Below are 22,823 nucleotides of genomic sequence, written 5' to 3' on the forward strand. Positions count from 1 at the left end.
AATCAGGTCGGATAGGATAGAACTGGGAGATAGAGGCACGCCGCAAGGCTCCATCCTGCCACTCTTTCTCTTCAACCTATCATTCATATCGCTGCCTAGCAAGCTAAACGCCATAGAGGACTTACTTCATACACTCTATGCGGACGACGTTACCCTATGGGTGGGGAATGGCTCCGACGCTCACGTAGCAGAAACTCTTCAGAAAGCAGTACAAGTAGTCCAGGAGCACGCGAGTAGCAAAGGACTCAAGTGTTCTCAACCCAAGTCGGAACTCCTTCTAATCAGACAAAAGAAACAGAGAGAAATCACTTTCAAGGCCTCCCGATACTGGAGGTCGAATCGATTCGAGTACTAAGTCGGTTCATTCAAAATCATCGTAAGAGCAACATTACAACCAGCCGTCTGGAAACAACGGTCAACCAGATAGTCCAGCTCATTCGAAGAATCACTAGTAAAAAGAGATGTGTGAATGAGGCCGACATCTGTCGCCTTAGACATGCATTCGTCATTAGCAGATTCACCTGTTCCCTACCATACCTCAAACTATTTAAGGTGGACATCGACAGATCAAACAGGTTACTCAGACCGGCTTATAAAGCTGGTCTAGGGCTTCCTAGAAACACACCCACGGACAGATTTTTATCCTTGGGTTTACACAACACTGTAGAAGAACTCATCACTGCACACAAGGCGATGCACATCCGAAGACTAGCCAACACTACAGCTGGAAGAGAGATTCTAGATCGAATAGGCGTAAACGCTGAACCCATATCTAACCGACCGGGCTCTCTACTGCGAGGAGTTCGCGACAAACTAGTCATCAAACTGCTCACCAAAAATATGCTACCGGAATTCCACGATGGCAGAAGACGAGCCGGGGCGCGGGCTCTGCATAGAAATTACCTCAATCTTCCTGGAGCAGTATACACCGATACATCCTCTTAAAATTTCAGCCAAGGGGCCTTCGCTATCTGCGCATCCAAAATTATAGCAGGAAGAAGCGATTGCATCTATGCGGCCTCGGTCACGGTCAAGTACGCGGATCAAGCAGAAGAAGCGGCAATAGCTTTGGCCATAGCAAATACTGACGCTGACATCATTATTGTCAGTGATTCCAAGACTGCCATACGCAATCTCTCGCGCCATAGAATAACCCTTACTGCTAGAAACAACCTCACAAATATTACACTACAACGAAAAATAGAACTGGTATGGACTCCTGCCCATTAAGGCCCACCAACACGCTCGAGGTTTTGTCGGCCGAGCGGTCGGCTCTCTTCCAGAGGGATCGGAGATGGAGGCAGTGATTTCGTACGATGACATTACCCAATTCTACCAACACTCTAGAACAATCTATTCTCTCCCGCACAAATCACTCTCTAAACACCAAGAGGTGGCTTGGAGAAGACTTCATACCCATTCTTACCCGAACCCGTACATTTACGGCCACATCTACCCTGATCTCATAGAGCCCACCTGCAAACACTGCGTTAGCACTGCCACCCTCGATCATATGCTATGGGACTGCCCGGAGAAACCTCCTCCGGAAGCTCTTATAGAACGCCACCACCCGTTCGGCGCGATGCCTTGCCCTTTGAACGCAACGCTTTTTGAGTAAAGGAAATGGCGCAGTAATTCTCTGTCAGCTGGTTGGACACCTGAACCGCACTGTACAGGAAGGGAGGGAGAGGGGGTGAAAGAAGAATGAAAAAGAGGGGGCGCAATAATGAAAATGAAAATTGTATTTGAGGAAAGGAAATTACGCAGTAACTGTCTCACATATCTTGGTGGACACGCTTCAAAAGCATGACACCTCTCCTGACAAGCTTCTGCTGACAACCTTCTGTCGACAACGATGAGGCATTAAAGGCTTTCGCCTTAAAACAGCCGCTTCACGCTGCCACCACCTCACTGTACACTAGATTCAAAATAGTGTTGTCTGGCGGCAACTGCAGACAAACAGCTACATCTCTACGTACCTACTTCATCGCTACCATCCTGCCTTGTCTCTTCCAATCTGCTCAATATGTGGGAGGGCCAAAGCCACTCTTATGCACTACCTGTGGGAATGCCCCTACCCCCGGCAGTGCCCCCCATGCCCAACCTATCCCAATCTTCATGGGAGACCGCTCAGGAAATTGCTCAACTAGCTTGCCAAACATAGCTACTAAGCAGAGCTCCCCGTAAAGCTCAGGCCCGTTGACTCTTGGACAAGAAGGAGCCCACACATGACGAGCTTTCGTTACAATAAAGTTGTTCCTCCCCTGCTCCCCATAAGGCTCTGGTCGGAGGGTAGCTTTATTGCGAAAGCAATACAATGCCCACGAACGGCCTTTCGCGTAGCGGCGGCCGGTAGCCACGTTTGACCTTTAGAATGACCTCTGACGTCATATCAGGGTGATATATGGGCTACAAAGTCGAGTTTTCGCGCCGCGCCGACCGGTAGCCACGCGTGACATTTAGAATGCCCCTGACGTCATACCATGCCTAGTGACGTCACAGCGTGACGTCATACCAGGAGCGAGAGACGGGCTACCAACTCGGCTTGTCGCGCAACGGCGTCCGGTAGCCACGGCGCGCCGCGCTCCTCCCGCTAGAGGCGCTAGTGACGTTACAGCATGACGTCATACCAGGAGCGAGGGACGGGCTACCAACTCGGTTCGTCGGGTAACTATGGGGTAACGACGGCCGCTAGCCACGCGTGACCTGTAGACGCGGCGCACTGCGTTCCTTCTTTAGACGCGGCGCGCCGAGTTCTTAGAGGCGCTGCGCTCGCTTTCGCAACCTACCAGGCTTAACCAAAGCTAAGCCCTCGCCAATTTTTATTTCTGGTACGTACGGGCTATCATATTATGAGACCTTGATATGCCGGCGGTTGCAACCCAAAAGTGGACATTTCAAGACACTTTTCTCTTGAGAAAATGTGTTTATTAATCGTAATAAATGAGTGTCGGAGGGTGACATAAAACCAAAAAATTATGAAGCAGGCAACAAACTTGTAATTTTTCAACTTATTATTCCATTTAGACATCCGTAGCTAGAGGACTAATACTAGCGCCTACTTAAACTCCGTAATGCAAACAGGACAATGATAAGCACGGTCTGACGAGGCATACTAGTTGACAGAATACTATCACCTGGTGGTCGAAATTTCCGGAGCCCTCCACTACGGCGTCTCTCATAGCCTTAGTCGCTTTGGGACGTTAAACCACATAAACCAAACCAAACCAAACTATCACCTTCCTTCCCATCCTGGTTACTACCGGTTATCGAATAAGTGATGTCTCTCTCTCTCGGCCGCTGCTCGCGCTCGATGGTTCCTAATAATGGAACGCGACGCGCACTTTTCCGATTGACGTGGGCCTCTGGGTGTGCGTGCATGCATTCCCCGGCCCCATCGTCATTTTAATGCGCAAGCTATATGCCGGTCTGGCATAAAATCCGGCGTACATCGGAGTCCCCGCCACGAAATTTTTCAGTGACGTCACCATGCGCTCTCATGACGTCAGCAGTAGACCACAGGATAGTGACGACTAGAGCAAAGGAGAAAAATTTCCTCCGAAGCTGCGGGAAATTCAAGCAAAGATCTTCAGATTATGAGGAGAGCTTGCAACTTATAGGTCACAAAACCGCGTTACTTCTTGGCGGATTAACGCGAACCTGGTGTATGCGCTTCCTTACTACTGTATGCTAATGTGCGCTGTGTCATTGGAAAGGAAGGAGTCTTTAATGAACCTCACAACAGAGCTCACGATGTGACAGTGCTTTCGCATTAGAAGCACGTAAGCAGCCTTAAGTCCGCTCAGTAATTTTTGAATACGTCCGGAAAGAGCATGAATCATTTGTCGTTCAGCACCTAGGGAAATCAGTTTCCAAAATTCAAATGAAGTTGTGGCTATTGTTAACAGTATTAATTTATCAGTTCACCAAGTCAGGTGTACGGAAGCCGAAACGTCATTTACATCTTTTAACAACGGAAGCCGAAGCGTCATGCAACCTGGCATGTTTACAACAACGTGCCGCCTTTACAACCACAGTGCCAAACAATACGTTCACACCAGAGAGCGTATCCGTGTGCACTAAACATATCAGATATCTCAAGAAAGATGACAACAGACGTAAGAAGACACCCAATCGTCGCTTGGGCCAAACATATGTCGAGGCAGAGAAAGCTGACCCTTTACCAAGAACTTCCTAGGAATACCTTATTCAGCTTGCTGGTAGAAAACGCCGGGCTGACCGTCTGCCTAAGGTCTCTCCAACGCTCCGCGGGAGCCGTAAAAGCCATTGAGTCAAGATTTATGGGAGCTGGGATTACACTGAAAAGTGCCTGCAGAAACAAAAGGACGCATTCATTACCTGTGTTTAGAGCGACAATTCTTTCTTTCCAGGTCATGCAGCAAGAAAAATGGGAGAAATAGTCGGTAAACAAAGTCATAAGAAATCGATGTTTTAGCATAAATACATGGGCGGAGGCTGCCTTTATTTATAATAGTAATACAGCTCTCCTACAAGAACTACTCAATTAAGCAATCGTTAACAGTCGAGACTTGGTGTTTAGCATCCCTAGGCAACCCATGGGCTAGGAGTAGGTGTTTAACTTCTCTGTTTAAACAACAACAAAAAAATGATAATATTATGCCTAATTCACTTTTTTAAATTGCTTTTAACGGAAAAAAGTCAGTATTTTTGGCTTGCAAGGCACAGCCAGCTGGCTGCTGAGTACGAGTTGCAACCACTTAAAGTTGAAAATTAACTAGGCAGGGGAGCCGGAGGCATGATGCGACGATGGCATTGCAGGATAAGAAACACAGGGTGTCCATATGAGCTATTGTTTCGCTAGCTTGAGCGCCCCTGTAGAACGGGAAGCATTATATACTCAGTCTTCGAGCTGACAACTGTTTACTCGCAATCATCGGCTGCTTTCAGCTGTTAGATGCTCAGTTATATTAATCAAATGCATGCAAGCCATTGGCCCGAAACAGGGAATGGGCATCACGGAAAGTATATTTTGGTTACCGCTACCATTGAGCGGCAGATCCAAAGCTGCCATCGACACGCGGACCTCGTGATGCCCTGCCCTCGCGCTCAACGCAGCGTGACATCCCAACCACTGCATGTCAACGTAGTTCTAATAAGTAAACTTCCACTTCCGGTTTTGTCCGGCGGCTATCGTAGTTAAACTGAGTTACTCTTTTAATGAGGTTAGGAATTTTTTCTACACACACAGCTGCAAGGACTACCATTTGCATGTTAATTACTGGCAAATAAATTCTTCATGATGACAAAAGTACCGAGAACGACTTTAAATGTCTTTTGACAACTGAAACAGCTAAAGAAAGTCATCGAAAAAAACCGAAAGCAGCGGCCCGAAATAAAAACCATAAAAAGTAAGCCGTGTGTTCAAAAAGAAAAATCGAAAAGTCCAACCTCTAGTTATGAGGGACGCCGCTGTGGATGGATACGGATTTATTAGAACTAAAGGCGCACATGGGCACGTAAACAAGACGGTACTTATATTGTCTAAAGTCGTCATCATCATCATTTGCATGATCAGCCTGACTACGCCCACTGCAGGGCAAAAACATCTCCCATGTCTCTCCAATTAACCCTGTCCTTCGCCAGTTGCGGCCACAGTATCCCCGCCAACTTCTTAATCTCATCCGCCCACTCAACTTTCTGCCGCCCCCTGCTACGCTTGCCTTCTCTTGGGATCCATTCTGTTACCCTCCTCTTGCCTTCGCATTACATGCTCTGCCCAAGCTCATTTCTTCCTCTTGATTTCGGCTAGGATTATTAACCAGCGTTTGTTCCCTCACCCACTCCGCCCTCTTCCGATCTCTTAACGTCACACCTATCATTTGTCTTTCCATACCTCGTTGCGTTGTCCTTAACTTAAGCTGAACCCTCTTTGTTAGCCTCCACGTTTTTACCCCATAGTACAGTACAGCAAATTAAAGCGGTTTTTGGCCGTCGTCTTCTCACAAATGTAACTTCACGGCGAAAGATTTCAGCAATTAAAATTCGAAATTATCAGATGGATGGAGGATCGCACTGTTCTGCTTTGTTTTTTTTTGTGGTAGTTTGTGCGTTGCGAGAAAACTTAAATTTTCGTGCTGTTTGTGTCGTGTGCACCTACGGAGGAGGAGCAGGTTACGGAAGAGGTAAGCTGAGTACCATCTATGGCATAATTCTGAAAAAACACAGCATGCATGCGCAACAAATTGAAATCGATTCCTGCGCAGTATCTCCTTGAAATATTTATAGTTTTGTGAACAATAGGGTCATGTTTGTTTAGACATGTCAGTAGGTAAACGATTTACTAATAGAAACAAAATTTAAAATCTAGAATAAAGAAAGTTGTTTTGTGCGCCAAACACACCGAAGACTATAGCAGAACGCCACACAATTTTCGGAACGGTCACCTCCTTGTTATTATATACATGTCCAGCTTTCTCAGGCGAAAATTTTGAAAATCGAAAAATTGTAAGACACTGTTGCGGAAATATTGAAGATAATGGTCCATTATTCTGATATGTAGCGAAATCTTTCTCTTAAAGCGTTTCCATCGATCGCCTCGAACAGTTAAGACTGCCATAGGCAACCAATGGGGAACGCTTTTGATGACAGTAAGAACATGAATAAAAAAAAAACGACATCGCCGCCGGGTGATCTGCGGATATATTAATTGTTACAGTGGAATCATACATTATTTGAAAAAAATTTCGTTCATAAACGATTTTCCGCTCAAAAATGCTTCTGTCCAGAATTCCTGTGTGTGATAAGAGCAAGAAACAAAAATTAACAGTATTTGCTACTGTCCCGGCACCGCGCGCTATAAATTCAAAAAAGAAAACACAGCTTGAGTACAACACGGGGAAAATTATGAATTAGCATAATGAAAATAGCTGGATTTTGCCTCAGCCCGTGGGCAAAATTGGAGAGTGCACGGGGAAAAATGTGACGCCCTTTCAAAATTAATGCGTTTCTCAATCATGCAGTGAATTCACATCATGTTTGCTCCATAGGCACCCACACAATCTTTGTGCGCCCAATCAGTTCAACAGCCAGATTTTGCGGGTAGCCTATCTACGAGGATAGAATTTTTCACCTCTTTCACAACCCTTTTTTGTTTTAGTTTCACTGATGCTGTTTTCATTAGTCATCATAAATAAGCCTTTTAAATGCCTATTTTTCTGTCGTAATTACTAAAGAACCTCTTTATAACCTTCCTTGCCCTGTCGCCTACATTCTGCCACGAATGAATTCAACAGTTACTACCCTAATGAGGCTAAAAGTATATTTCAATGGCTAAAAGATTCATCCTCGACAGAAAACGATGACATAAACATAAAGATAATTAAACTTACTAAATTATAAGAGTAGCTACTTGATATCGCTCATATATGATGAGGGCCTGGATACCGGATCAGTTCCTCTTGGATGCCGAGTAGGGAATATCGTTACAATCTTTAAAAAGTTGACCGTTACTGCCAAAGCAACTACCGCTCATTTCCATAAGAAGCGCATGGTTTAAAATCAAAGAGCGTAATATTGATTCCGAAGTTGCCGGACTTCTAACCTGCGCAAAATTAATTGATTCTAATCAGCGTCGTTTTAAGATGGTTCATTTCTGTCACAAACAGTGTGCCTTGTTTCTTCACGATTTACGCTCCAGCCTCCACCTCAATAGTCCCTTCCGTGCGTTTGCTGTCAATTTACAAAAAAAAAACTCTCGAAGGCTGTTACAAAACTCTTATGCATGAAGAAAGGTCTTTACGTATTCAACTGGATCCGTTTTCATCCTGCCTGATCGCCAACAATTTGTTCCAGTCGACTCTGATTTATCGCCGCTTATTCCAGTGCTCGCTGGCGTCCCTCAAAGCGCAGTACTGGGCCTCTTCTTTTTCTAACCTATATAAATGACTTGCTGGTGAACGTAACTTAGAACGTTGGACTTATTGGTGGATATTTCTTGCTCTACCACCAAATGAGCACCTCCTCTGATGCTACTATTCTCCCAAATGACCTTCTCGCAGTACAGAGGTGGTACATAGAAATGAGAACAGCGCGGCGCCTACGCGCTCCGCTGTTCGCATTTATTTCCATCGCGCTTGTGCCTGGTTGGCGAGAAGAAGACGCTAGAGTCGTCCATGATACAACCCAGGATGGCTCTAGCGTCTTTGTGTAATAATCATGATTAAAGCCCAAGGAAAATAAATGCGGGAAGCAGAGTGCATGAGCACGGCGCTTTTCGCATTTCTTTGCATTGTGGTGGTACACGAGTTGTGGGAAATGTTATGATTTATTTATTTATTTGTTGATGCTGCAATCCCAGTGTCAGGAGTTGAGCAGGGTGGTGAAGAAAACTAAGCAGTTTAGCAAAATTAACATAAGAGGCCCAGGTAAACAAGTAATAACAGCGTAAGTTATAGTGTGGAATAACACAGTGTAAAACTACGGTGTGAAAATACAGTGTGAAACAGAATACATTAAATCAGCAAATAGAAAATAATAAAACAGCAAATGATCATCATCATCAGCCTGACTACACCCACTGCAGGGCAAAGGCCTCTCCCATGTCTCTCGAATTAACCCTGTCCTTTGTAAGTTGCCGCCACAGTATTCCCGCAGACTTCTTAATCTCATCTCAACAGCAAATCATAAGTGCATTCGAATAAACTATGTCATAAACTATGCCAGGGGATAAAATAACATTTTATCCCCTTTGCAACACGGCTTCAGAAAGGGTATGTCCACCGTGACGCAGTTGGTTTCTACGGTTAATGAATTCCAAGTTGTTCTTGATAAATCCGAGCAGGTTGATGTTCTTTTTTTAGACTTCCGCAAAGCTTTTGACACTGTTTCTCATGGCAAACTCATTTCTAAATTAGATAGTATTGGCGTCCCTACATATCTTGTCAACTGGATTCATGCTTATCTTAAACATAGAAAACAATACGGAGACGTTAATGGCTGTAGATCTAACGATCTTCCAATTACTTCAGCTGTACCTCAAGGCAGCGTCTTAGGGCCACTGCTTTTCCTAATCTATATCAACTGTCTGTCTACTTCCATCGCCCGAAATGTCTCTTTAAAGCTTTTTGCAGATGATTGCATACTTTTTAAGACCATAAATAACCAGAACGATCACTACATGTTTCAAAATGCGCTTCTAGCTGTTCATCAGTGGTGCGTAAATTGGGATATGCAACTAAACCTTGATAAAACTGTTCTCTTGCGTATTTCGCGCAAAAAACATTTTAGTTCTTTCTCTTACACCCTGCAAAATCATTTAATCCACGAGGTTACACAATACAAATATTTAGGGGTAACGTTAACTCATGACTTAACATGGACTTCACACATTGCAGACATTTTCTCCTCGTCCTTTTCCAAGCTTTGCTACTTAAGGCGGAAGCTTAAAGATGCCCCAAGTAAAGTTAAACTCCTTGCATACTCAACATTGATTAGGTCCAAATTTGAGTACGCTTCGGTAGTATGGGATCCATTCATAAAGAAAGACATATACAAGATCGAGATGGTGCGAAGGAAAGCGGTTAGGTTTATTTATAACAAATACAGGAGGTTAGACTCACCTACAACACTAATGAAAACCAACCATATTCCATTACTTGAAGTACGCAGAAAAATTTCCCGTCTGTTGTTTATGCATAACCTTTTAAAACATAAACTAAACATACCCCGCCCTGTAATTCTCAAACAATTGTCGCGCCTAACACACCATTCACGAATTCATTTGCTGGAACCCATTTTTGCAAAGACTGACTCATTCAAGCGCAGTTTTTTTCCGTGGACTGTTTCCGACTGGAACTCTCTTCCCGACGCCCTTTTCCAGTCTTCAAATTTTAGTAAAGCTCTTGAGAAGCATTTTCTCGAGTGAATGAGCGTTGTATTTTGTTATTCTGCTGATTGTTTGTAACCCCATGTATTTTCTTTGTATTTGTCATTTTCAATGCCTTGTATAGCCCCTCCTGCATGGGCCAATCTATTGGCCTGCAGTATTATGAAATAAAAATAAATAAATAAATATGCTATGAGAACAACGTCAGTGGCGGTTGGAACACTTCATTGTTAGTGAGATTATTGCAATCGGAAATAGTTTGTGGGAGGAATGAGTAATTAAAGCAGTTATTGCGGGCGCGAAAACGAGCTAAACTTAGCTCATGTCGTTTCCGGATCGCATATCCAGATGAAGAAAAAGCACATTGATGAGTTCAGTTCTGTAGTGTCCATTAATGATTTAATACATGAGTTTAAGTCATGCAGAACGATTTCGATCAGTTATTTTCGGCAGGCCAGCTTTGATTAAAATATGTGTAACTGATGTACGTCAGTAATTGTTGAATAAGGATCCAGCAGCCTTCTTTTGAACCATCTCTACTTTGTTATTAGTCTTAGTGAACGGGTCCCAAACGATAGCAGCACAATGTAGGGTAGGTAAAACTACACATTTGTAGGCAAGAAGGCGGACAGATTGGGGAGACAATCGCAATGCTTGTCTTAAGAAACAACCTAACGAGAAGCTGTAAGGAGATAGCGCCACCCAGCGTCGTTTGTGAGGAGAAGAAGAAAAAGCACGAGGAGCGCGTGCGGAGGGGAACGCCGGGACAGGTAGAAGAGGATTACGTGGCAGAGAAGAGAAGAGCGCGGTGGGCGACGGACGTGGACGAGTTCTGCTGGCTCCCCAAGTTCCGGGCTTGGGCCTCAGCCGCAGACGTCCGGGCCACCAGACCTGGACATCCATCGTCGAGAGCCTCAACCACCAGGCCCAGGCGCCACTCTTCTCCGTCCATCCGTCAGCTGCTCCACACAGGCCGCCTCTGGTGCCTACGTGGTTTTTCCGGGATACCAGACCTGGGAACCGTGCTGGGAGCCCACAGACGCTGACGCTGCGGTAGCGTTGCATCGACATTGGAACGCTCAGAGACATCCTGACTGCCCGACACCCAGCCAGTCCTCCCCGCTCGTTGCTCGAATGAGAGACAAGTAGTGTGACTTTCCCTTTTGACTTTCTTTTTCCTGTATTTTTCGTAAGCACTTTGTTCTGTTCCCCCGTGTGTTTTTCCCGTGTGTTGTTGCGTTGCTCTCTTGTTCCTTTCCTTTTTTCACTCTCATACTGAAATTGGTTTCCTTTCCTATAAAAGCCGCCTCGTTTATTGTTTGTACTTTTGTGTTTGTGCAAAATAAGACCTGCAATCTCACAGATCCTCACAAATTTGGCGTCCACTACGACAGGACGAGGTCGGTTTTTATTTCTTAGCCTGTTGTGTTAATTTAGGAACAGTATGAGCGCTTCAGATTTGGTTGTTTTAGGCGAGCGCATGGGCTTGTGCGGCGCGGAGTTACGAGCGTGGGTGGAGGACGAGCTTCGTAAGGCACGGGAAGAGAGCCGCTGAGCGTGAAGCTGCGAAGCAGAAACTGGAATTAGAGGCACGGAATTTGGAGTTAGAGGCACGGAATTTGGAGACGGGGCGTGAAGCTGCGAAGGAACGTTTGGAGTTAGAGGCGCAGAACTTGCAGCTACAAATAAGGCTCAAGGAGGGTGGCGCAAATCCTCCGAGTGACCATGGAGAGCGTAGCGTCGCACCGGCTAGCTCCATTAAACCGCACAGCTTCATACCACAGTTCAATGAAGCGCAGGATGACCTCGATGCCTACTTAAAGAGGTTTGAGCATGTGGCCACGGGGCAGGGTTGGCCAAAAGAAAAGTGGGCAACGGCGTTGAGCTTGTGCCTTGGCGGCGAAGCACTTAGGGTCTTCGGTCGGCTCTCGCCTGAGGATTCCGTGGACTATGACAAAGCGAAGCTTGCCTTGCTTCAGAGTTTTAGGTTCACCGCGGAAGGGTACCGAGAGAAGTTTCGCCAGAGCAAGCCCCAGGATGGTGAAACGGCCTCGCAATATGCTGCCGGGTTGTTTAGTTTCTTTGACCGTTGGGTCAAGATGCGGGGAGAAGGCCGCACTTTTGAGGTAGTTCGTGAGATGGTCGTGAGCGAACAATTCCTGGACAACTGTCATTCCCGTTTAGCCCTTTTCTTACGTGAGCGGGAGGGCAAGACAGTTTGCAAGCTGGCGGAGGCTGCTGACCATTTTCTCGAAGCACAGCGGCAAAATAACTTGTTGTTCTTTAAAGAGCAGGGGGAGCATACGTTAAATAAGGCCAAGGACGAGGTTTCGGGTTCACAATCCCGCCTTCGGTGTTTTCTTTGCGAGAAGACTGGGCACAAGGCGTCGGATTGTCGGGCGAGGCCGAAGCAATTGTATTGCACCTGGTGCCGCGAGGTAGGACATGATGCCCAGTAATGCAAAGCTAAGAGACCAGGAGACCGTGAGGAGTCCGCCTGTTGCATGACACCTCGATATTCACATCCCGATAACCCTGCAGAGGTAACGCGCGTAGAGGGCCAGTTGGGGGAGATGGTCTGTCCTTCCAACCCGGTGGAAACTGCTATGCCCGTGGGGCACGGTGAGGTGTTCGGGCAGCCTGGTTCGGTATTACGGGATACGGGCAGCACCGGCATTGTTGTGCGTGAGTTCCTTGTACCGGCAGCGGCACTTACAGGGAAACAGGCTACATTATTCTTGGCCAATGGGACCCGTGTAGAAGTTTCGGAAGCGGAGGTGGTGATTTCTTCACCATACTTTCGGGTAAGGCCATCGCGCGGTGCTTGTCTACACCCCTGTACGACATCATAATAGGCAATGTCCCTGGCGCTAAACCTCCATTCTCGGTCGACCCGCCAGTACTAACTGATCAGGCAGTTTCCCTTGCCATGACGAGTTCGGTCGATGTTCCTTCCCTTACGGTGACAGCAAAGGTTTCAGAGAGTAGTAAAAGCCCCACTCTGAACACACTCCACTTGTCACGGCCGGAGTTTCGCCTCAAACAGGAAGAAGACCCGACCTTAGATGTTTGTCGCAGGAAGTTGGGGCAAATATTTCGTGGCAAGGGACAGACCGCCCTCTCTTTTGATACAGATGACGGTGTTCTTTTCCAAACATACCAAGTGTGTCCCGGCCGAGTCGTTGAGCAAGCGGTGGTACCGAAGGGCTTACGCACGCAAGTCCTTAAATTGGCACATAAGAATGCATTATCCGGCCATCAAGGAATGCGGAAAACAATAGCTAGGGTGCTCAGTGAGTTTTACTGGCCCGGTGTACAGGCTGACATTAAGAGTTATGTCAGATCGTGTGATATGTGTCAACGGACTGTGTCGAAGGGAAGGGAGAACAGAGTGAATAACATCTTAGGACGGGAACATGTAAAATCATGGTGGAGACCGAGGTCGGATTGGAGAAAATGGTTTCACAAAAGAAAACGGAAGTACTAGCTGAAAGAGTTCTCGCGACGGTGAAGTGGTTTGATGTGAACAATGGAATACAGAAGAATTGAGCCCACACCTCTTCTTGTTGGAATTGTTTTTGTTTGTTCATGTTTGTTTTTGAGTGTCGGCTATCTACTTTAGATGCCTTCCGTGTTTCTTCGCCCTCTATGGACGCTTTACGTTGACTTTCCATATACTCTCTGTGCTGTGTGTGCGAATGTCTGTGGACGCTGCGAGCATTGACGACCATCGTGTTATGTGTGGCGTGTAGTGTGCGCGCTGTGGTGTGGTGTTCTGTGGTGCGATCGTCGAACGCGTCTGGGGTCGCTCTCCTGAAGTTGAGTTCTTTCCCTTGGAAAAAACTTCCGACGAGGGGGCCTTCTGTAAGGAGATAGCGCCACTCAGCGTCGTTTGTGAGGAGAAGAAAAAGCACGAGGAGCGCGTGCGGAGGGGAACGCCGGGACAGGTAGAAGAGGATTACGTGGCAGAGAAGAGAAGAGCGCGGTGGGCGACGGACGTGGACGAGTTCTGCTGGCTCCCCGAGTTCCGGGCTTGGGCCTCAGCCGCAGACGGCCGGGCCACCAGACCTGGACATCCATCGTCGAGAGCCTCAACCACCAGGCCCAGGCGCCACTCTTCTCCGTCCATCCGTCAGCTGCTCCACACAGGCCGCCTCTGGTGCCTACGTGGTTTTTCCGGGATACCAGACCTGGGAACCGTGCTGGGAGCCCACAGACGCTGACGCTGCGGTAGCGTTGCATCGACATTGGAACGCCCAGAGACGTCCTGACTGCCCGACACCCAGCCAGTCCTCCCCGCTCGTTGCTCGAATGAGAGACAAGTAGTGTGACTTTCCCTTTTGACTTTCTTTTTCCTGTATTTTTCGTAAGCACTATGTTCTGTTCCCCCGTGTGTTTTTGCCGTGTGTTGTTGCGTTGCTCTCTTGTTCCTTTCCTTTTTTCACTCTCATACTGAAATTGGTTTCCTTTCCTATAAAAGCCGCCTCGTTTATTGTTTGTACTTTTGTGTTTGTGTAAAATAAGACCTGCAATCTCACAGATCCTCACAGAAGTGTAACACTCTACGAAATCAATATTGTCACGTTGTAGTGACGGCAGTCCAGCGGTCAGGAAGACACCAGAAATACTTGCAAACGAAGCTCTATATTTGGCCTGACTTGCACCCGCAAAAGAACTGAATCACTCGGTGGCGGCGTAAGCAACAAGCGTGCTCGTCAATCGTCGATCTATACATGCCCGCTGCTCGCGGCATCGTTCAATTTAAAGCCGGCAAGGAAACTTCGAGATAACAGGGGCCCGATTCTCGATATTCGCCAATCCGCCATGAGCGGGGCGTACCCGTGACGTGTGAATCGGGGCGGTCCGAAAATGCGTAACAGCAGAATGTAATGACGACATTGAAGAATAAAGAAAAAAGTATGACAAAAAAAAATAAACGGTGTCGTCTGCTACTTGGCGCCAAGTACAAAAAACACCGCCGAGTTGCGGCGCGAAGGGGAGTTAGCAAAGTAGCGCCGTAGAGATGGACGGTGAATTGCGTTGCGGCGGCGGTCTCGGCGTACTCGCCGCACAGTGATGGTGCTGAATGCGACGCTAAAGACCCTGTGGCCGGTCCTCACGGAAATAAGAGTTTAGCGATAATTGTGCTGCATGAAGCGAACGCTTATTGCCCGAAGCCATCGCGTAGCGTGTCGCGTCTCCGTACTTGTGAGATGCGATCAGCGTCACGGGGAGAGGAATTGGCGGAGAAACGGCTGGCTCTCGATCGTAATCTCAACGCGTCAGTGGCGTTGGAAAGCTTTACCTCACCGTGTCACTTCTTCAGGTGCATAGACCTTAACACTACCCTTGGTTACGTTTGCAAGCGGCCGCGCACGAAACGCGACTGCGAATCGCGTCGTGCAACGCTATGAGCGCGTACGTCTTATTATCAAAAGCGTCAAATGCGAAAGCAAAATAGGGAGATATTGTTTCCCGCCAGTACTTAAAGAAAAACAGACAAAGCTAAAAGTCCACTGTCAACAGAAGCATGTATTTCACAGTGTTGGCGTTTCACTTAATCTCAATAGGACATGGAACTCATCTTTTGCTTTGTGAACATTAACTAAGCCTGCCTGCAAGCAGACTTCACGGACTTTATATAAAAGCACCTCACGAATGCATGGCATAGAGTGGCAGGTACATAATTTCATTCAAATAAAAAAAGGCTTTCAATAATGCTATTTGATTTCAATGTTTGAAAAGGCCCTCAATCTCGTTAATTCCGTCTAACAATGAGCACACAGCACTTACCAAGGGCATATAGGCAGGTACACCACTCGTGTGATGCAAGTACGCACCAAAATGTGAGAGGTGAAACAAAATTTGTCATGCCCATCCCTACAATTCCTTTGCTGTAGGACAACAGTAATGCATCCACAGCAGCACCAGGCAGCTCCTTTCAATGCAGCAAGATTCCTTGTAAGAGGGCAATGTGTGATGTCAAGAAAGGTGAAGTCGGCTGGAAAAAGATATCTTCACATATGCTACTCAACCTTGGGGAACGGGACGAATATAGAGGGGGATAATGAAGGTGGAGTGTGATGCCACATCACAAACAGGTAATGCAGTGTGCAAGACACTTGCTTTATTTGCTTCATGCAAGTTATCGGTTTGGTTTATTGGGGTTTAACGTCCCAAAGCGACTCAGGCTATGGGAGACGCCGTTGTGAAGGGCTCCGGAAATTTCGACCACCTGGGGTTCTTTAACGTGCATGCAAGTTATCATCATATCATGCACATACACGCGTATTATCTAGTGCGCATGTCATATTAAGCCTGAACATGGCTCTGGGTCAGGTCAAGGAGCTGAAGGATAATAAAAACAACGGTGAGTTAAGAAGGAAGAACAGCAACACAACAAGAAAAGCACAAGCATGCACAGCAGCAAGATAACACACAAAGGGGGCAATAAATGCAAGGCTAACATGACCCACAGTATTTGAGGGAGGCAGCATCACAGACAAGCAGTGGTATTCTAGCAAAAGGTCTCTTAATGCAGCATGATAACATTGGATGATGTGGATTGGTTTTGGCAAGCCCTGTGCACGCCACGAGCAATCTACAAGAGGCCTCAGTCATGTTTCTAGCCTGATGTGCAAGTGCATGACTTTCCCTCTGTGCACACTCCTGACCACATACATATCAGGGCCATTGTTGGTTTTCTTTGAGGGGTGGATCACAATGCCGTTAGGCAACATTTACACCATACACTGATGCAATAAAGACCCTGTGATGCCACTATTGCGCACTGCAGGAGAGTAATGCTCAATGAAATGCGTTCACTCTCAAAGTACCTTCCTTTACTGTGAACTAAAATAGACAACCCTCTATGTACACTCAAAATATGATATCTACAGTTCAGTGAAGGGCACCATACCAGATGTAGGTGCTGAAATGTCGGCAAATGTCTGAAAGGACACTGAGGACTAATCGAAGTTGCTCTGCAACAGTAGATTACCACATTCCAATAACAAAGGGCCTACCTGTACTGAGAACAAAGCTTGTGTACAGCTCAGAGATTATTTGTTCAAAGAAGCAGTTCGAAATTACCATGGTGAAGTGCGTTGGCAGGAAGGCTATTACAGCCCTTGGTTGGTAATAACTTTATTAGTCCCACTTCAGTGGATCAGGTGAGGGTTAGTGAAGGGGTGTTGAAGAGGTCGGCGACGGCCCTCAGGCCACTTTAGGTGACCAGGCACTGTTTGGCTGCAGCAACCTTCAAGGCCCAGGCCATGATGCAAAGCTGAAGCTCTGCCTGTGAGCTGCGCAGAGAAGCCTCCCATCGCTCCTGTGATTCCACCCCTTGGAAAGGAGGTTTCGGTTTGTTTGGGCAAGCCTGATATGAGCGTTTAAAATCCGCTCTGGTGCTCGAGCATAAGTGACAGGTTGGAGATTTCTCCCCTCTATGTATGTATTACACTCCACTGCATGAAAAAAAAAAACAGAACACTTAAAATGCCTAGTGGTGTGTGCACATGGAGGGTAAATTGTTTTTTTGAGCATGATTAAGGCAGCTTGAAAAATGGTAAGCAAGTCTGATTCAGAGTTTCCACGAGGAGAGTGTTAAATAAATGAACAGAAGCTATTCACCACCAATATAATGATAGAACAGGTTGCAAAATGTTGATGAAATTGGAGTCATTGCAAGTGGCTGTGCATAAAATTTAAGCTCCCTGAAAAATTACCGTCTTGTACAGCTTTGCTGGCTAATTTCTCTGAAAGTTCTAGCGGAAGTATGAAACCAAACCAAGTCAGGTGGAAACAGGCTGCTATTCTTTTTTCACACTATAAGAATAATTTTTTTTTCCGACTACCACCAGGTAATATTATTAGTGCTGTATGGTATGTGATGGCATCGCAATTAGTGCTAAGAAGTTATTGGGTGCCATGTGCAGCCAGAAAAGAAAGGTACGGAAAGCCTGCACACACCACTGTCAAGGAGAGAGGCTGCCATTCAGCAGAAAACCCAGTGTTATCCAGCCGGCATTGCGTCAAAAGACAAGCTTCACGCGTGGATGTCCACAGTGAAAGTCACTGAAAAGAGGATTTGTAATCTGAATCAAACGTCAGCACACGTCTGAAACTACTTCACTTTATAAAATAATAGATTTTACGTACAGAAAATTAATAAATTTCTTTCTGCCTTGAAACCCATGACCCCTGGATCGCCAGCCAGGCACGCTACCAACTAGGCCGTGTAGGCACATTGACTTTGCTGAGATACAAAGGGGGGGGGGAGTGATGTGTGGGTGCTGTTGGCTTAATTTGAAGCCTAGCAATGTAATTACTGCAGTGAACTAGAGATGTGCCAATTAGTGAGAAACTAATTACAATAACATTACATAGGTGAACTGCAGTGTGGAAGAGTTCAAAGACAAGAATTGGGAACCTGTGCTGAGGCAACTCTGATAAATGTGTGAACATGAATGAAGAACAGTGACTGTGTGTGTGAAGAGAAACCGCTGCAGGGAGCCATGAACACTGTTGTGTGATACCCATGAATGCTGAGCTTAAGTGTGCCCCTACATTTTTGGAGAGCGAGACAAGTTGCATTGCCTCTTAGGTGTTGCAATTTGCTCAAAAAAAGTGAGGTGTCTTTTACATGCAGAGTGAAAAGTTTGTGGAAGCCATTATTGGCAAAATAATTTATTTCCATCACTGAACTTCATGCATCCTAGAATTCATTATGCAGCCTAACTGCGAATCATTACCTAGTGCAACAATACACATTGACGAATATGTCTCGTCTACAAAGATAAGAATTTTTTTGGGACAGACTCATCTTTCATAACCGTTTGACAGTGGTGTACATGCACATTAGTGTTGCCTAGTTTGCAAACTTAAGTAGCCAGCTGAAGTAGCCACCTTTGCTAAACAGAAAAATGGCAGCACGGACACTGATACGGTCCAGTCACACTAAGGGTGCAGAGGGTAAACAGGTTGTCTAGGATTTGTCTTAAAATGACCAAACAGCAACCCCAACTTATATGAATGAAAAGTGCAAGGGGACGAGTCAATGAAAATGGGATCTAACACAGTTTCACTGGGAGGACAGGTGGGCAGTGACCTTCCATTCAAGGTTGCATTCAAGGTTGATAGCCCAGCACAGAAAAAGATCTTGGACCTCAAATCCTGGAAAGAGAAAAAGATCCCGAACCTGGGAAGACCGGCTGTGTAACCCAGAAAAATCAATAGCGTTTACTACTACTACTACTATTATGATCCATTTCCAGCTTACTTATTGAACCGAATCACGCCCTTCCAGCTACAAAATGCCATTTGGAGTTCCAGAAGAGGGCAAATATGGGCTTGTTGATACATGTTTTACGAATTGGAAAAACAGCGCAGTGAAAGACAACACAAAAGAAGGACAAAATGCCAGCGCTTAGAGCTTTATTATTGAAACACAAACTATGTCCAGCTGCATAATTTATACTTCCAGTTACCTTCAACTGAATTAATGTACAATTTGTAGGTTTTCGTCAGGGGTACAAATTTCAGCTAGAAGATGGGAATGGGTACACGTGTCAGAACGCTGGCCAGGCCTTGCATTTTCATCTGGGAAATTGACCGTGAAACAATTACATGACTTTTCCTTCAGGAAAAATAGTTCACTGCTGTATAACTACGTGCAGCATGTGAAAGAAGCAGTCAAAAGCAAGCAGACAGAGGCAACCAAATGCCATGAGGCAAAGCATGTTGTGATCTCATCACACAAACAGTGCCACACAAGACGTATTGCACCCTGAAGAACAGATGTTGTAAATGACTAGAGACACAGCGACCATGCTGTATGTTGAGCATGTTGTGGACTGCTGGCTCTCAACAAACACCAAAGCAAACAATGCATTGGTGAAAGCATGTCCAGTCAACACCCAGGTGCTGGAAGGAAAACATTTTGGTGCTTTCCTGTCCTTCACTGAACTTAAGCACCAAATAAAATGTGCGTTGTGTACAAGCAGAACACGTAGGGAGGCACCACACGAAGGGATGGCACTTCTCCACAATCACCAAAGCATGTGTTGAAGCATGCACTCAGCAAGTTGGCAGACGGTAGGCTGAAAACACTTGGGGCACTTCCTGACTCACACAAAACTGCAGCACCAGACAAAAATGATTTCTACTGTCATGGATATCACCAATATGGTCCTATTCAAAGAACAGCACCAAAATGATGAAGACTTCATCAGCTTCCTGGCAGTATGCTATCAAACTTGAAGCAGAGCAAATGTATGCTGATTACTTGTGGCATAGCTACACATGACAATCACGGCAGTGAGTGCAATTCTCGAAAGCAGCTGCTGATCATGCACTTCCTGTCTGTCAGGTAGAATCCAAATGGTGCTGTGTCCTCCTCCCTGCTGTAGATGGTGCTCCTTCTGTTATCACCACCTGCCAGTGGTGTCATGGTCCTGCAGCTGAGTGTGGATGAATATGTTGTGTTGCACAGTGCAAGCTCCGCTGACCTTTGCAGAGAACTCTTGACCATGGCGTACCATGACCATGACACCTTTGCAGACACCTCATGTAATCGTTCAGGAACCCGGTATCACCACCCAGCTAGGCAGCCAGTCCAGCCGAGGGGTGAGCGAAGATGAATCTGGCATCATGGCTCCCGAGCACACGAGACCCCACGGTGAGAGTAGTCCACCACATCTGCATAAGATGCAAACCATCACCTGCACATTAATCAACGCTGTGCACTGAAATCTTCCAACGAGCTAGACATTGCGTTTCCAAATATGAGAAATTGTTGAAGCCTCAAGTTCAACTATTGTCTAGTTTTATGCACAAAAGTAAAATACGCTGACTGCAAAATCAATCATTAGTATCAAAACGAAGTGTTGCCATATAGCTAGAGGTACTTGATGACACATTTCCCAAACTGACGGATACAAATAATTAATACACACTTTTTATACTCAAGAAAACCACCACAGAATGCACTGCAAGGAAGGGCACAAGTTCAACTGTTTATGACTACCATGAGTTTTTTAGTATATGCATGCTTTTTCATTTTGCACCAATTGAAATGAGGCTACCTTGACATTGCGGTCACTAAGAGAAATCCAAAGCCAGAGAACAACACTGCGTGTCACCCACACCTATCTCCACTGTCACCTGAAAAGTACAGACATGATTAATTTACATGTGGTTCTATTTACACTGTTCTTCCTTGCTCAATAAACTATATATAAATGCAGACAGATATCATTAGCCGCATGCAATCTTACTGCAGGCAAACATGCTATCCCTTCATGCCTGCCACAACACACTAAGCACGTGCTCACCAGTTTAACGATTTCCATGCGGGCAGCACATGGAGAGAGACTGCACATAAATGGGTCATGGATGGATCCCGCACAGATTCTTGTGAGCTGGAACCTTCACCGGCAGGAACACCACACCTGTAAATAAAATGTACAAGACTCATATATATTTGTTTTCCGTGTGCCCTTAGAGAAATAATTTTTTCCACCCTCCTACGGTAATTTCCACGTGACTGCTGCGTAACTGATGATGTAACACTGTTATGAAAATTTCAGCTTGAATAGCGAAATCACTTTAGTGTGCTTCATTAATAATGCTTAAGACAGGTTATAGTATTCTTTTACAATGTCACGCATTTTTTTTTTCACACTTAAGGAAACGACGCCTTTCAGCTGATTTCACCGATGCTGCCTTTCACATTCATCAACACCAAACACAAAGAAATCGATCAACGTACTAGCATGCTAGGCTTTGTTTTCTCAACTTGGCGCTGTGTGCAAAAACTGAAACACAGTATGAAAAAAGCAACGCGAAGTACCGAATACAAATTTCGGATTCTTGTTTTAAAGTCATCTCCAGCATGCATGCGAAAGGAATGAGAATGATGCTACACACACACGGATGTCTCGTCAAGAAGCCCGACACATTCCTGGAGTTTGTTGCTCGGCCGCGCGAACACCTCTCGTGTCATCCGCTCATCACGCGAGGCAAAGCCCATCCGTTCAGCGACGTTTCACAGCTGGCGATCGTCCCTCAGAGCTCGACAGTTCGGCACTGCTTCTCGCCGCAATGCATCCTTGCATAGCCACCACATATATGCCTCGTCAGATGATTGCACAGACGAGCTGTCTAGTCAGAGACAACTCGAAAGCATCGCGGTGACCTCGAAAGTCGCTCACCTTTCCCACTTCTAGGGTTTAACAAACGACGAATTAATGCAAGGAGCAGCAAATCGCAGCGCCGGCACCGCCATTCGAGCAATTTTCGCGCTTCACTAACCGCACGGACGGATGATTTCTCACCGCGAGCGAAGGGTTTGCAACAAGAGAGCAGTTAGCGCCCCCATGCGGCTGTACGCTTAAGCCTTCACTATTAACGCTCTCGAGGGTTGCTTATTTCAGATGAGCTCTTACAACGCGATATCATTACATTGTGCAATCAAAACAAGACTTTTGTAAGCTTAGTTTTGTCTTGAAATAAATACCCGTTAAAATGCGGCTACCTAACGCCATATAAATCAGCATTTCACTAACTCATTTGCATGATTCGGGTACCTTTCGCCGGGCGAAATGATGGCGGCGAATTTCAGCCATTTTTTGCAATGGCGGCACAACGTAAACGTGATGAAACGTCATTCTGACATCACTCCAAAATGTGTGCCTATCACGTGATTTACGTGATATTGTTCCAACCAATCAGATTTTAGGAAGTTGCCATTTCCGGTGTGCAGCTATTTTCTCCGAATTGGCAAGTCGAGCGCAAGTGCTCTCGCACGGACCGCTTGTAGCTTCTTTTCCCTTCACAATCACATATATGTACCAGCCGGGCACCAAGAATAGCGCTACGAAAATGCATTTTCAATGCCACGTCAAATCGACGTCACCGCGAAAAGTGCTCGCGTAACCGACCCTGATCGACACGCCCA

General features: G+C 46.0%; 1 long non-coding RNA gene across 1 annotated transcript; it reads right to left on the bottom strand.

Annotated features, from left to right (window-relative positions):
* Positions 1 to 20,283: 20,283 nt before the first annotated feature.
* On the bottom strand, positions 20,284 to 22,069 carry LOC149344169 (uncharacterized). The gene is made up of 3 exons (XR_016283176.1): positions 21,794 to 22,069; positions 21,199 to 21,315; positions 20,284 to 20,563 (listed from the first exon to the last, which is right to left on the bottom strand). It is a non-coding gene; the product is annotated as an uncharacterized LOC149344169 (long non-coding RNA).
* Positions 22,070 to 22,823: the final 754 nt, after the last annotated feature.

Source organism: Amblyomma mixtum, chromosome 5, assembly GCF_055824585.1.
Source record: "Amblyomma mixtum isolate Tamu chromosome 5, ASM5582458v1, whole genome shotgun sequence".
In the NCBI taxonomy this organism is placed as follows: domain Eukaryota; kingdom Metazoa; phylum Arthropoda; class Arachnida; order Ixodida; family Ixodidae; genus Amblyomma; species Amblyomma mixtum.